Below are 13,070 nucleotides of genomic sequence, written 5' to 3'. Positions count from 1 at the left end.
TATTATATGCACAGTATATTCATTCCATTAAGGAAAAAATCTTATGTCCAAAGTTTATTTACCATATGCTTTTATTTACCATTTGCTTTGCTTCTGTGTTTCAGACTCAAATAGCCGACTGCACGCTGATTTCCACACCTCCCCATGAGGATGGCCCCTATGTAACTCAAATTGAATGTGGAATGTGGCTACAATTAAACTCAATTTATTCTATCTCCCTTTAAGCTTCTGCACTCCTGCTCCTTTTGCTGGTTCTCCAGGTCAAGGAACGTTCCCAGCATCTACTAATTGACCAAGTCAGAAATCTTGACATGAGCCTCACCTCTCTCATCCTTATCCTCAACTAACAATAATTATATCCATCTCTTTACATTTCTTTTGTCTCTCTTCTCTCAAGCCAATATTACTCTTAAAGGGACAAGGACAACAGGCTCCTGGCTGGTCTTTCATCTCCAATCCTGCCCCTACTTTAGCATTGAATGGAATAGAGAATGATATTTTGAAAATATACACCTGATCATGTCACTGTCTGTATACTATTCCCACCATTTGGAATGACCACTCTTCTATTGCCAGTAATGTAATTTTGCCTAATCCCTCACATTTTAGCATAGATGTCAAAAACTCCGGCAGATTTTCCCCAAGACTTAGCTCATTTAGGACCAATTTAGTTGCCTCTTCTGGTTTTCTCTCAGAGAAATCTACGTATGCTGTCAAAGAGCTTGTAACACTGTGATATCATTGCCCAGTTATTTGTCTTTCTTCTCCAAAGACTATAAGACACATGAGGGTAGAAGCAATGAAAAAAGAAGAATAAATGTATATTTTAATTATCATAGTCTCAGTTCCTAACATGAACCAGGAATATAATTAGGCATTCAATAATTATATATTAAAGAATTGTGTAAATAAATGCATGAACTTTTAAAATGAAAGGCAATTCAGTTACTAAAACAAGGAAGGCATCTGTTTCGTTCTTTAGAATGGTCAACTGAATGAAAGAGACATATAGCTACAGAACAATAAAAAAGGTAAAATGCAATAACAGATCAACAAATATAAAGATAGAGAGATGAAGAGTTTTCTAATTCTACTCTAGGTGGGGTCGAAAAGAAAAAGAGATACAAGCAGCAGATTGGGCCATCTACTATATTCTCTAAGACACTTGAAAAATGAGAGGGGACAGGAGAGAGAGAGAGAGAAGAAGCAGACACCAACATGCAAAGAAATAGGTTTCCTAGCAGCTCTCATATGGGAAAGAAGGTATGATGGGTATCTTTGAAACTTTTTATTGTTAAAATTCTTTGGAACTCTGATGGGGAAGAGTTAACATTTTATTGACGTTTTGTGGTAATGGATATAAATGGGGTTCTTAGCTTTTGGCACTTGCCCCACAGGTTAGATATAAATAGGTCACGTGCAGGACATTCCTTAACTCTAGGCTAGCCCTCTCCTAGTGGAGATTCTACTGTCAAACAAATGTGAGTTTGCATCAAACTACTGAGCCCATGATTTTGAAACTGAACTTTGGAGTACTGGCAAGAAGGTGAGGCTGCAGAATTCCAATGATTCTGCTTTATGATGATTCCTCTTTATCTCGTTAAAAAAAAAAAAAAATCCCTGTACGTGAACTGAGTATTGCTTACCCATTTGAAATGTTATTATTGTATTATATATTCACTATTACATAGGAACTTACTTTTCTTCTCAAAACCCTTGAGCAAAGAGAATTTGAGTGTTAGACCATTAACTACATTGGAAGCTGTGGTGTAGCCACAGTAGTTATCAGGGATTCAGAAATACAACTGTAGTATAAATACAGCTTTTCTACACTTTACCTCATGTACTATTATCTTTTTTTTTTTTCTGTTAATGAGGAAGATGCTAATTCTACTATGGAAATACTGGAAACAACTGTTTACATCTGCATTCACAAAAGTCTTCAAAATAACAAAATTCTTCTTACTGACTCCTCTATTCAGTTTTTGTCATGTGTCTGCCTCTGGAGTTGTCCTTATCAGGACCGCGTTATTTAATGAGATACAAGTATTAAAATTGCCACTACTAAGAACTTTGGGGGGAAAGGCAATATCATTATTAGTAAGCCTGTATTAAAATTGTTTTCCACTCTTGACTGCCACATTAGTCTACTGAGGCCAGACTTCCCTGACATGGGGACAATTGCCATTCTGGGCTGGGGAACTGTTGGGTGCAGGGCTTGCCCTGTGCATTGGAAGTCATTTAGCAACATTCTATGCCCTCTGCCCACTAGATACCAGCAGCACCCTCGCCTCAACTTTGACAACCAAAACTATGTCCAGATACTGCCAAACGTCTCATAGGAGGCAAAATGGACCTGGACTGGAACTGCTGCTCTAGGGTTTGTAGTTTGTTTTCTGTTGTTTACCCAAACTTTACACAGTCCAGGCTATGCGGTTACGGCTCAAAGATATTTTTTCGAATGAAGACATAAAAATCTTCTGTCCTCCCTGTGTTTTAAATAGGTGTCACCAGGAAAAAAAAAAAAAAAAAAAAAAAAAAAGCTTTGGGGACCTTAACTATGTGCTCAATGCTGTTTTAGGTATTGTGGTTGACCCAAAAAGAAGCTCACAGCTTGGTTTCTGTGCTCAAGAAGTTTTTAATCAAGTTGGAGAGAGAAGACCAATACTCAAAGAATATGAGACTCACAAAAGACTGAATATATTGGCAATGGACCAAAAGGCAGAGTGGTCACATTCCGAAGTGTATGGCGCAAGCTATGGTGATACTATCGATCTTTTGATTTGATGTTCCCTTGAAGGTTCTGTGACCTATTTTGACATGTGGGTAGTGGTTTATTAACCCAAAGCCTTCTGCTATGATATATAATAGCAAAGGGAACAGTAAGAAAATATTCTGTTTAAACAAACCAGATCACTTTTACATGTGACGGCCAAGCCATGCTGGGGAGGAGGCACTGAGCCTGGTTATGTTAGTAACTGAGTGGTAACTGAAGAAGACAAATCTAACCAGGCATGGCAAGCCCATGGCTGACATGTGAGCCTGTACATTTAGAACGAGGGCACGTAAATGGAGATCATACCATGTTTTTCCGCTAACCTCAGACCTTAGCTATTTAATGATTATAAAACTTTCCTAACGTTTACCAGTTTTTAAACACATTCATTTTCTTTTATTCTGCACAACTCCTACTAGCATCAAACTGATTTGGGTCATGTGTTTTTGTGTTATCTAAATAACATTCAAAAACCAAAACAAAAAATCCTTTTTTTTTTTTTTTTCCACTTCTAATCTTTAAAATCCTGGTTGGATAGTTTCTATCAGGTTTTAATCTCCTGATAATTTTACTGTGATTAATAGTGGATCTTTGAAGAATAATATGTGGTCCATTACTATAATATCAACTTCATGTTTTATTTTTATTTTTTTAAAAAAGATTTTATTTATTTATTTGACAGAGAGAGAGAGAGATCACAAGTAGGCAGAGAGGCAGGGAGAGAGAAAGAGGAAAGCAGGCTCCCTGCTGAGCAGAGAGCCTGATGCCGGGCTTGATCCCAGGACCCTGAGATCATGACCTGAGCCAAAGGCAGAGGCTTATCCCACTGAGCCACCAAGGCGCACCTCAATTTTATGTTTTAAAAAACCTTCAAACTAAGTAATCTGATTAATTTCAGAAATCTCATACATTAAATGCAAAATAAGCCTTTTTTTGTCACTACAGAATTTAATCAATACCAAGGACTGTAGAGAACATTAAGCTGATGGGCACTGCTATGACTAGTCCAAAATATTTTGGCACTTCCACCTTCTCAGACCATAGGAGATGGTCAGATTCCCTATGGACTTTGAACTCAGTGTGGCCACACAATATGCTTTCACCAATGAAATGTGAGCAGAGTAACAAATGTTATTCCTGGACAAAAACTTTAAGAGGCTGTGCGTGATTTCCCTTTGTCACTATAACCAGTGCTATTCCAGAGAGTGGTAGGAAAATGACCCCCGTGGACTTGCACAGAACTAGAAGTGGAAAGGAAAAATAATTTTGTTGTTTGAACAAGAACTACAAATACAACCAACAAATACCAATAAAGCCAGTGAGATGGCAGGGGTGAGGGGGTTGTTTTCATAGCCTAGCCTAGTCCACAAAATCCAAATTCTCAATTTTATTGAGAAATCTGTGGCTCATGGAAGTCATAGTGCTTGCATGTGGTCTCAGATGAAGTAGACAGAGTTGATTCCAGAGTGGGTAGCTGCTACCTGGAATAGTATATTCTTTGCCCTACACTGGTGATTTCCCAAATTTGGAATGTGTACCGATGGCAATTGGGAGGTGATTTTAGGTGTAATGTGACTATTACCTTAAATTCTAAAGACTCACATGGAGAGGAAATTAATCTCTGTCCAATTCTCTTTCATTCCTTCTGGTTGCAGAAGAAAAAGTTCTCTGTTTGGTGCTACTGTGTCTTCAACTCCATATTTTTAGCTCCTGTCTAGCAATTGCAAATATCCTTTTCGAAAGAAAATCAAATGAGCCATCAGGACTCGAGCACTAAGCCATCTAGATGGTCACCATTTCTAGATGGAATTTAATAAGAATTTTTGGTTTCATTGAGGCAAATTTTACAGTGACTCCCATTATATGAGGTATGATTCTGGTTATCCATTGTCATAGTCATATGAAGTTTGCTTTTAGAATCTACTTAAGAACGAATAGTTAAAGAAAAGCATTAAGTAACAAGGTGGGTGATGGGCAGATGTGGAAACATTTGTGAAAAACAATACACAGTGGTCAGTGGGTTTGAAGTAAACACGAGAGGGGAGGTAAAAATAACTGAAGCTGGGGAAACAAATTTTACCATGTAGAAGAACCAACTCTATTGCCTCCCTTTTTGTAAAAAAATAGAAATTCTAAAGATTTAAATATTTATTTATTCTATTAATTTCTATTCAATTGTGTTAGCAAAACACACTTCTTTAACATGCACTAAAAAGAAACTGGTAAGCTCTGAACTGGGCAAAAATGCACCGTTTCTCATACTTAAAGACTGAATATCACATATAACTAGAAAAAATGTCTCTGAATATAATGGAAAAAAGAAAATATCAACAATTTTACTGACCTTACATGATCTGATTTGAACTTTGTACTTTCAAATTTAATAATCTATTTAAACGATGCTGGTGTAAACTGATTTCAAGAGTATTCTCTATGAAATATTGGGATTTCTGACAACAAGTACCTTTTCTATTATTGCATTCCTTAATTTGAAGTCTCTGAATATTGTTTTCAGTTGACATTTATTTTGTATGCAAGTGGATAAAATTTATTTTGTCTCAATTACATAACATTTTTCTTTTTGTAAACTTTGTCAGGATGAGGGAGTGTTGGATGCTTTCTACTTAAATAAGTAAATAATTTTCAGTGAAAATGGAAGAAACATTGGTTAAGGAGAAGAAAGAGAAAAGATGACTTTCATCTTTTCAATATTAGTGGCAAATGGCTTAACTAACATAGGTAACATAAAAGGAGGAGCAGATTTTGAAACAATATACTAGGTATGATTTTGAACAATGATTCACATACTGGAGGTTTGAATAAATGGTTAATTCTCGGGCATTCCCTTCTGCAGACCTGTGTTTAAAAAGCCAAAATAATCAGAACATGAAACTGTCAAGATCTGTATATCCATTTAACTTACAACAAACAGAGAAGCAAAGTATCAGTTTAGGTTAATCAACTTTCAAAAGAATTTCATAATTAAGATTCAGTAAATTTCAGTATTATATAGAATGGTGGGAATTTGGCATTACCTATTTTCTTATTAGATTCATAGCTGGGGTGTGATTTATTGAATACATATATGTGTGTATCAGTTTTGAGGTCTCAAGGGCCAAACTCTAGTGACCTTACAATGTCTTTGTTCTATGCTATAATTTCTATGTTTTAGCTCTGCTACTTTTGCAATCAGATTGGAGTAGTATATTGCAATGATTTTTCTGGCTTTTTCACTATAGTATTTTATTGAATCTAAGTATATTAAATGAAGTTGGAGAAAGATCTCTTGGCTATACAACTGAATATCTGTTGCTCTTAAAGAGTTTAACATCTAGATAAAGTAGATTTTATTTAGGGTGTAAGAATCAAATGCAAACTGTGCTAGAATAATCCTGTGTTGATTAGGCTGAGATTTATGTCAGAGTTTCTCTTTCATTCGGTTGGAATATGGTAGAGGCAGTTCTGCTGTAACACTCATTTTGAAGACATGAATTTGTTCCAATGTGATTAATATATTAGGGAACAATTTGCATAATGCAAATTTTGCTCCCACTTATGCACAATTTTGTCTATGAGAAGTAAAAGGTGAGTAAACATAGAAAACCACAAGCCATAGAATCAAGTTGCTTAGGAACACACACAACACCCACACACCCACACACCCACACACATCTCATGTGCCTGCTAGCCACCATATTTGCTTCGTGTAGTAGGAGCCACACCCTTCTGTCTCATTTCATGCAGTCCTTCTTTCACGTCCTCACAATAAGACATGAGCTAAATCCTTCTGAGACTCACTTCCACAGGCAAAATTCAGGTCTTTTTCAAGGTAAATTGACATTTGCTATAGTATTTATGCATTTATTAACCATTTATCATGTCTAAACTATGCTACCATTTTCATTAGATTTCTGAGTCCCTCATAAGTTTTTGGGGTATTTTGTCCCACTGCCATTTTCTTCATAAGTCTGTTATGTTATTGCATGATTTTGCATCTATCTCAATTTAGCAGAACTCACTGTTCATATGTCTGTTTATTTTGGTCTGATATCAATAGCAATAGTATCAATGACATTGAATCTGTGATACATGGGAGGCTACATGGAAGCCTAACACTATAGCAATAGTCACTATTTTACTCCGGTACAGAAATATTTAGACTTTTTGAAACATTGCACTTATGTCTTACAAAAAGAATTCAGACATGTCTGTAACTTTTGCAAGGTTAGTATGTTTTGCTAGGGGCCATTGTTTCTCAAATACATAGTCAATCATCTCATCTGGGAAGGATAGGGTCTTCTTGGGTAATCAGCAAGTTCTCAGTCTAACTGGACCAATGATTGTCACTTTGAATATTTTCCCTTCAGCGATTAAGGGACTAGGGAATGAGGTCCAGTTTCCCAACTCATTCGCTTATTCATGTTTTTGGCAAGTATTTATTGGGTAACTACCATATCATTCACTGATCGGCACATGCTGGATGTTGTGGTGAGAGACACCAAAGTCTTGCCTTAAACAGACCTTTATATTTACCATAAACATTGTACATGTGCAATCACATGAGTAATCAAAGAAAGTTAGTGGTAGATTTCTTAAGTCTTTGGTTTTGGAGTGAGTTTGTGAGTGGCACTTCTTCAGGATTAATGTTTCGTTTCAAATGGACCCTGACAAACTAGATTTAGATAGTCGTTCTCTTAGGAAGGAAATGCCAAAGACAAGTATTTGAAGAAAATGTTCTAAAAAAGAATGGCTTGTTCCTGGAATGAACGATCAACAGCCCTAACCAGGCCATGTTGTAGATGTGTGGCCTGGTGCTGTGTATCCAGGGCGTGTGGTAGAAAACTGCAAGAAAGACTTGTTTGGCTTCTAGTGGTTTCTAAATTGAATTAACCAAGCAAACATTTCAACTATTTGCCGCCAGTTGGAAACGTTAACTGTTCACATTAAACTTAAAATTTTTGACAATGTTTTAGTTCCTAATACAAATTTAGTTGAGCTCATTTAGTCTTAAAGGAAGAGGGTTAACTTACTTCGTTTCTTCTAAATATAAACTTGCTTTCCTAGTCAGATTATCCAGAATCTTTCCCGGTTCTTCTGGCTCCTTTTTTCTTCCCAATTTCCTTTTGTTCTGCAGAGGGCTCCATGCCTTCGGTGAGGTTCTGAACTACAATAGAGGAAGAGGGGGCCTCTGTGGTCTGTTTTGAGTAGTACGAAAATGTATTGGACAAGTTTTACTTTCTTAGAGTGCTATATAGTGAATTTTTTTTTATGTGTCTAAGAAATGGAAACATTTTGTCTCATATAAAAAAGAAATATTTTTATACTGCACTCCACTCACAGACCACATCAGAGGTATTCTAAGAATAGAATAGATCAAATATATTTTATGGAAATATAATGAGAAAAGGATGTGTTCCCAAAACTCACTCTGAACAAAGGAATGCAGCATAGTCAGAAATACTTTAATGCTCCTAACAATTTTCTCATGTGAAAGGCTGAGGAACAGCCCTGGTTTGAAGAAATCTCCCACTTCTCCCCAGGCTCCCTGAACTTGAGATCAGAACTAGGAAATCTATACATTGTGAAAAAGAAATGTATGGAAAAAGTGACTTGGGGCATTAACCAAAAAGGCATTTTTGAAGGAAGAAAACATCAATATGAAACATTTTGTCATATTTCATTTCATTGATCATATATTTATTTTATGTATTCCAGAGTACTGACGCTTAGAAGTAACTGAATTTCTGGGGATTCATATTAGATTTGTCAGTCTATGTTTGAGGAAACTTACTGAGAAACCAAATATATAACAATCATTTGCTTTTATCATCTTGTTCTATCATGTATACAAAGAATAGTAAGACTAAGTATGTTGAACATATACCTTTCCTGAAAAAACAAAATACATCAAGGACTAAATTTACATTCAAATAATAACATTCTTTTTACAATAATAACCTACAGGTGTTCAAGAAACTAAACTTACTGGTTTTATTAAAATCACCTGACCAGCAGTTATATTTTCTTCTAAGCGTATTACATAATGTCCTGTAACAATACATTAATTTGCTTTTTTAACTTTCCTAGCTGTTACACTGATGTGTAAGTGTGATTTTCTTGCTTTTCCGAGATTGTGTGTTCCAGTTTATATATTCATATTTATTCTTCTGCTGGAGTCAGTGTTGCCACCAAATGTCTGTATTGTCTTGCTGAGTTTATTTTGCTTGATAATTTTTCACTTCTGAGATATTCTAAATTGGGCAATAATATTCAGCCCCCATTTCAACCCTACATTGTAGTTTCTTAAAAAATATATGCATTCTCAATGGATTACTGTTTATTTACTGTATATACTATAGTACAGTCTGAAGGGACTACAGAGTCCCATGAAAGAAAAATCATCATAATATTTATGCATTAAACACACATATTCATGTACATATATCTATTTTTTGAAAAAACCAAAATGCATATGCTATCATGGCCCCCAAGGTAGCAATAACATATGCAGAGAAAATTTATGCAGTTCCAGGCTGTGAACAGGATTTCTAAGAGCTACTTCCAGAAAACATTACCCCCCTCCTTGTTCTTCAATCTGTCCACTTGCTTCACTCTGAAGACCTTCTTCTCTTTCTAAATTGACTAGTGAGCTGGATGAGTTAGTCTAATCACTTAGGTTTGCTACTTGGTGACTTCTGAGGAGCAAATGGAAACATTTTTAAGAAAGTGTGTATGGGGGTGCAGAGGCATGGTATAGTGTGTGTGTGCATGTGTTCTTTTGTATATTTTTTTTTCCCTCATAAAGAATTCACAGGATGGATACACAGCTTAAATATAGGAAGTAGCTTTATTTTTAAAAAGCTGAATGGTGTATTGAGGTGCATTTTTGTCAAGTTAAATTCCTCTAGTTATTTTCAACTAGGATAACAAATAGAAACTATGTAACACTTAGAAATTATTTAAAAATGTTTTCAAAAGATATATTTTTAAAATCTCACTTTGTAAAATCTTCTGATTGGAAAAGGAAATCTTACTGCTTTCATTATATAACAGACCTGCTCCAGTGGGGTAAAAATGGTAAGAAGCAAATCATGTTCTGTCTTAAATGACATATATTCACATTTGTGACACAGTGTTCATTATATTATGTACTAATATTACAATATTTAATATTTATGTAATATTTCTCTTTTAATGCATTCCCATATAGTGTATATATCCCTGTTATAAGCCTATAATTATGTATTTTAGCATAATATTTAAAATATTATATAGTATTACATCTTACTTAAAACATGCTAACTGCATTAAAATTCTGTTATTTAGGGTCTTTTCCCCTAAGTTCTGATTCACCATGAGGGATATTTGCATTAGAATATGATAAAACGAAAAATTACATAGAATTTATGAGGTCCTGAAATCTCATTCCACCTGTATTTCTTGTCTTTTGCCTCCATTTTCCCACAAATAAGCTGGACATGGATTAAAGGATATACATTCAAGACATATTTTATTAAAGTTATGAATTAAAAAATAATAATTTTGCCCATGGGTGAGATAGCCCATTCTATTATTCATGATGTTAATTCTTAGTGATGCTTTTAGAATGGAGTTTTACATTTTACCGTCTTATACTTTCTATGCTTTGGTTCACTTTACATAGATTTTTACCCAGTCTCATTGGGTGATTCATCTCACAGGAAACACTGATATCATGCCATGGCCTACAAAGTTTTCTGTGATCTGGCTTCCGGCTACTTCTCAGGCAGCCTCTCCTGAACTCTCCCCATTGACTTGCTCTGCCTCAGCCACACTGGCCTTGTGACTGGCCCTCCAATATGCCAGGCAATCTCTATCTTGAGGTAAGACTTTCACTTCGTTGTTTCCTTTGGCTAAAACATTCTTCCCTAAATATCCCTGTGGTTGTCTCTCTTCCTTACTTCCATATTTTGATCCAATATCACCTCTCGTTACAGTACTAATGCTTTAACATGCCTTCCCACCCTTTTCCCACACTAGCATGCTGGATCCCTTTAATTGTTCAATTTTCTACTTCCCTTGTTTATTCTATTAAAAAACGCAAGCTACATGGGGCAGGGACCATTGTCTCCTTTGCTTGCTGTTATATCCAACTACCCAGATTTGTGCCTTGTATGATACTCTCAATCACATTCATTTAATGAATTCAATGAGTGAATGAATGAATTAATAAATACAAGATAGTTTTTTTCAGTGACTGCAATGGCTTTCCATCTTTCCTCGTGGCAATTTCTTTTCTCTGAATATGCTCCAGTTTACTGGCATTGTTATAAAAATATCATTCCACAGTTTTCTTGATACATGCGGATCAATTTGGACTGTAAAGGTAGAATCTCTTATGATTTGGGGCACTATACTGCCAGTGATTTTGTTTGTCATACTGTTGATTCATAGGAAATTATAATTAATTAGAACACTAAAACAGATTTTGTATGAGCTACACTATGTTTCATGCACCCCCTTCCATGCTTGTGTTGTTGGTCCTATGGTTATAAATGTTGGAATTTTTTTGTTTTTTGTTTTTTTAAAGATTTTATTTATTTATTTGACAGAGAGAGATCACAAGTAGGCAGAGAGGCAGGCAGAGAGAGAGAGAGAGGAGGAAGCAGGCTCCCTGCTGAGCAGAGAGCCCCATGCGGGACTCGATCCCAGGACCCTGAGATCATGACCTGAGCCGAAGGCAGCAGCTTAACCCACTGAGCCACCCAGGCGCCCTAAATGTTGGAATTTGAATTTACTCATTTAACATATGATTTTGTTACTGCTAACACAACTATTACAGGTTATTGAGATCTTCACTTCCTCCATTCATTCGGTCATTGAGTAAATGCTAATTAAATAACTACCTTGTACAAGGAATAGATACACAATGGAGAACGAGAAAATAAGGATCCTAGCCGTTCTATTGGAATGCCGGTCTATTGGAACTTATAATCTTGAGGGAAGAGAGGGCATGAAAATGTAATCATAATGCAAAATAGTAACCGTGTTGGAAGCTTCTCCCATCATAAAAGCATGTAGTAGGGAGTTTGATCTGTCTCTAATTCATCTGAGAGATGAATTAACTAGTGGAAAAGGTGAAGGGAGGTTTCTGTGCAGAGGCAATAGTGGAGAAAGCTTCTGTGGCATATAACAGCATAATGTGTACAAGGACCTGAAAGAAGAACAAAGCATCCAAAGCCAAGGATGTGCAGGGAAAGGAGTGAGATAGGGTGCAGGTGGGTAAGGACCTGATCCTGCAAGGCCTTGACAGAAAGGTTAATGAGTTTGTTGTCTTAGATGCTCTTACTCATTTGCCACTTAGAAGTCCTCAGAGGCAAAAGTTATTTTGTCCACTCTATCAAAAAGTGGTGCAGTGGTGTTTTAGCTTCCTTATCGAACTTAGATATTCCATATAAGATTTATTTCAGTTAGGACACAATTACAGTCTTCAAGTATATGGACCCAAGGGAATAAGAAGATGGAGGTTGGGAAAAGTCTGGTAATAAACAGCTTTCCTTTATCTCCTCTGAGGATAGCACAGTGGGGAGTAGTTGTAAAATGCAGCAGAAAGTTGAGTAGAGCCAGGAAGCAGCACATTTTTTTTTTTTTTCAACTTTTTCTGTCTTGGTTTATATTTATAGGGTCAGGAAGAAGAGTTGTTACAAAAATTGGATGTCCCCTTTCAATTCAGAGTTTAAGCATCTTTTTGTTGTTGTTCAAACTTTCCTCCTCCTCGGTATAAAGAGTAAATATAAAGAAGTCAAACAAATGATAAATACTAATTAGATATTAACTTAATGCAACCTGAATGTACTTCTTCAATATCTTAAATTACAAGTCTGGTAATAATTTCCTTATTTCAGTACATCACTCCACCCCCACACATGCTTATTAACAGGAAGTCTATTATAGGGAGAGGCCTCCTCCTACCTTCTGAAATGTTCGAGAACTCCAGGGGCTTGGCTGATAGAAAAGTGGTGTGCATTCGGTGTTCTGCTTCCCAAAGTTTTGCTGAGAGAAAAGTCTGAGGCTTCTACCTGCCATTTAGTTAGGCCCCATTTGTCAGGACCCCTGCAAAGCCTACAGTGGTGCTACATGATGGGATTCCAGAGCATTCCTTGTCTGACTTCATATATCCTCACACGTATATCCTCAGTCATTGTTTCCCACGGCAAAAGTCCCCACTATTGGGGCTGGCCCCTGACAAGCTCTCAGTTCTCTTTCTGTCTTCTGTCAGAATCAATCCTCCCCCAGAATCCGTGAGGCTCACTCA

At 36.3% G+C, this 13,070-nt stretch overlaps 1 long non-coding RNA gene across 3 annotated transcripts in view; it reads left to right on the top strand.

Annotated features, from left to right (window-relative positions):
- The first annotated feature begins 6,519 nt into the window (after positions 1 to 6,519).
- LOC116597892 overlaps positions 6,520 to 13,070 on the top strand; it is a 143,080-nt gene continuing 136,529 nt past the window's right edge. For all 3 annotated transcript variants that reach the window (XR_004288838.1, XR_004288837.1, XR_004288839.1), the window contains exons 1-2: positions 6,520 to 6,605; positions 10,477 to 10,638. This is a non-coding gene — a long non-coding RNA (uncharacterized LOC116597892). The remainder of the gene's footprint in view (positions 6,606 to 10,476; positions 10,639 to 13,070) is intronic.

The sequence above is a fragment of the Mustela erminea genome, chromosome 8 (assembly GCF_009829155.1).
Source record: "Mustela erminea isolate mMusErm1 chromosome 8, mMusErm1.Pri, whole genome shotgun sequence".
Classification (NCBI taxonomy): Eukaryota; Metazoa; Chordata; class Mammalia; order Carnivora; family Mustelidae; genus Mustela; species Mustela erminea.
The sequence above is the reverse complement of the archived record's forward strand: the minus strand, read 5'-3'. Positions and strand labels throughout refer to the sequence as shown.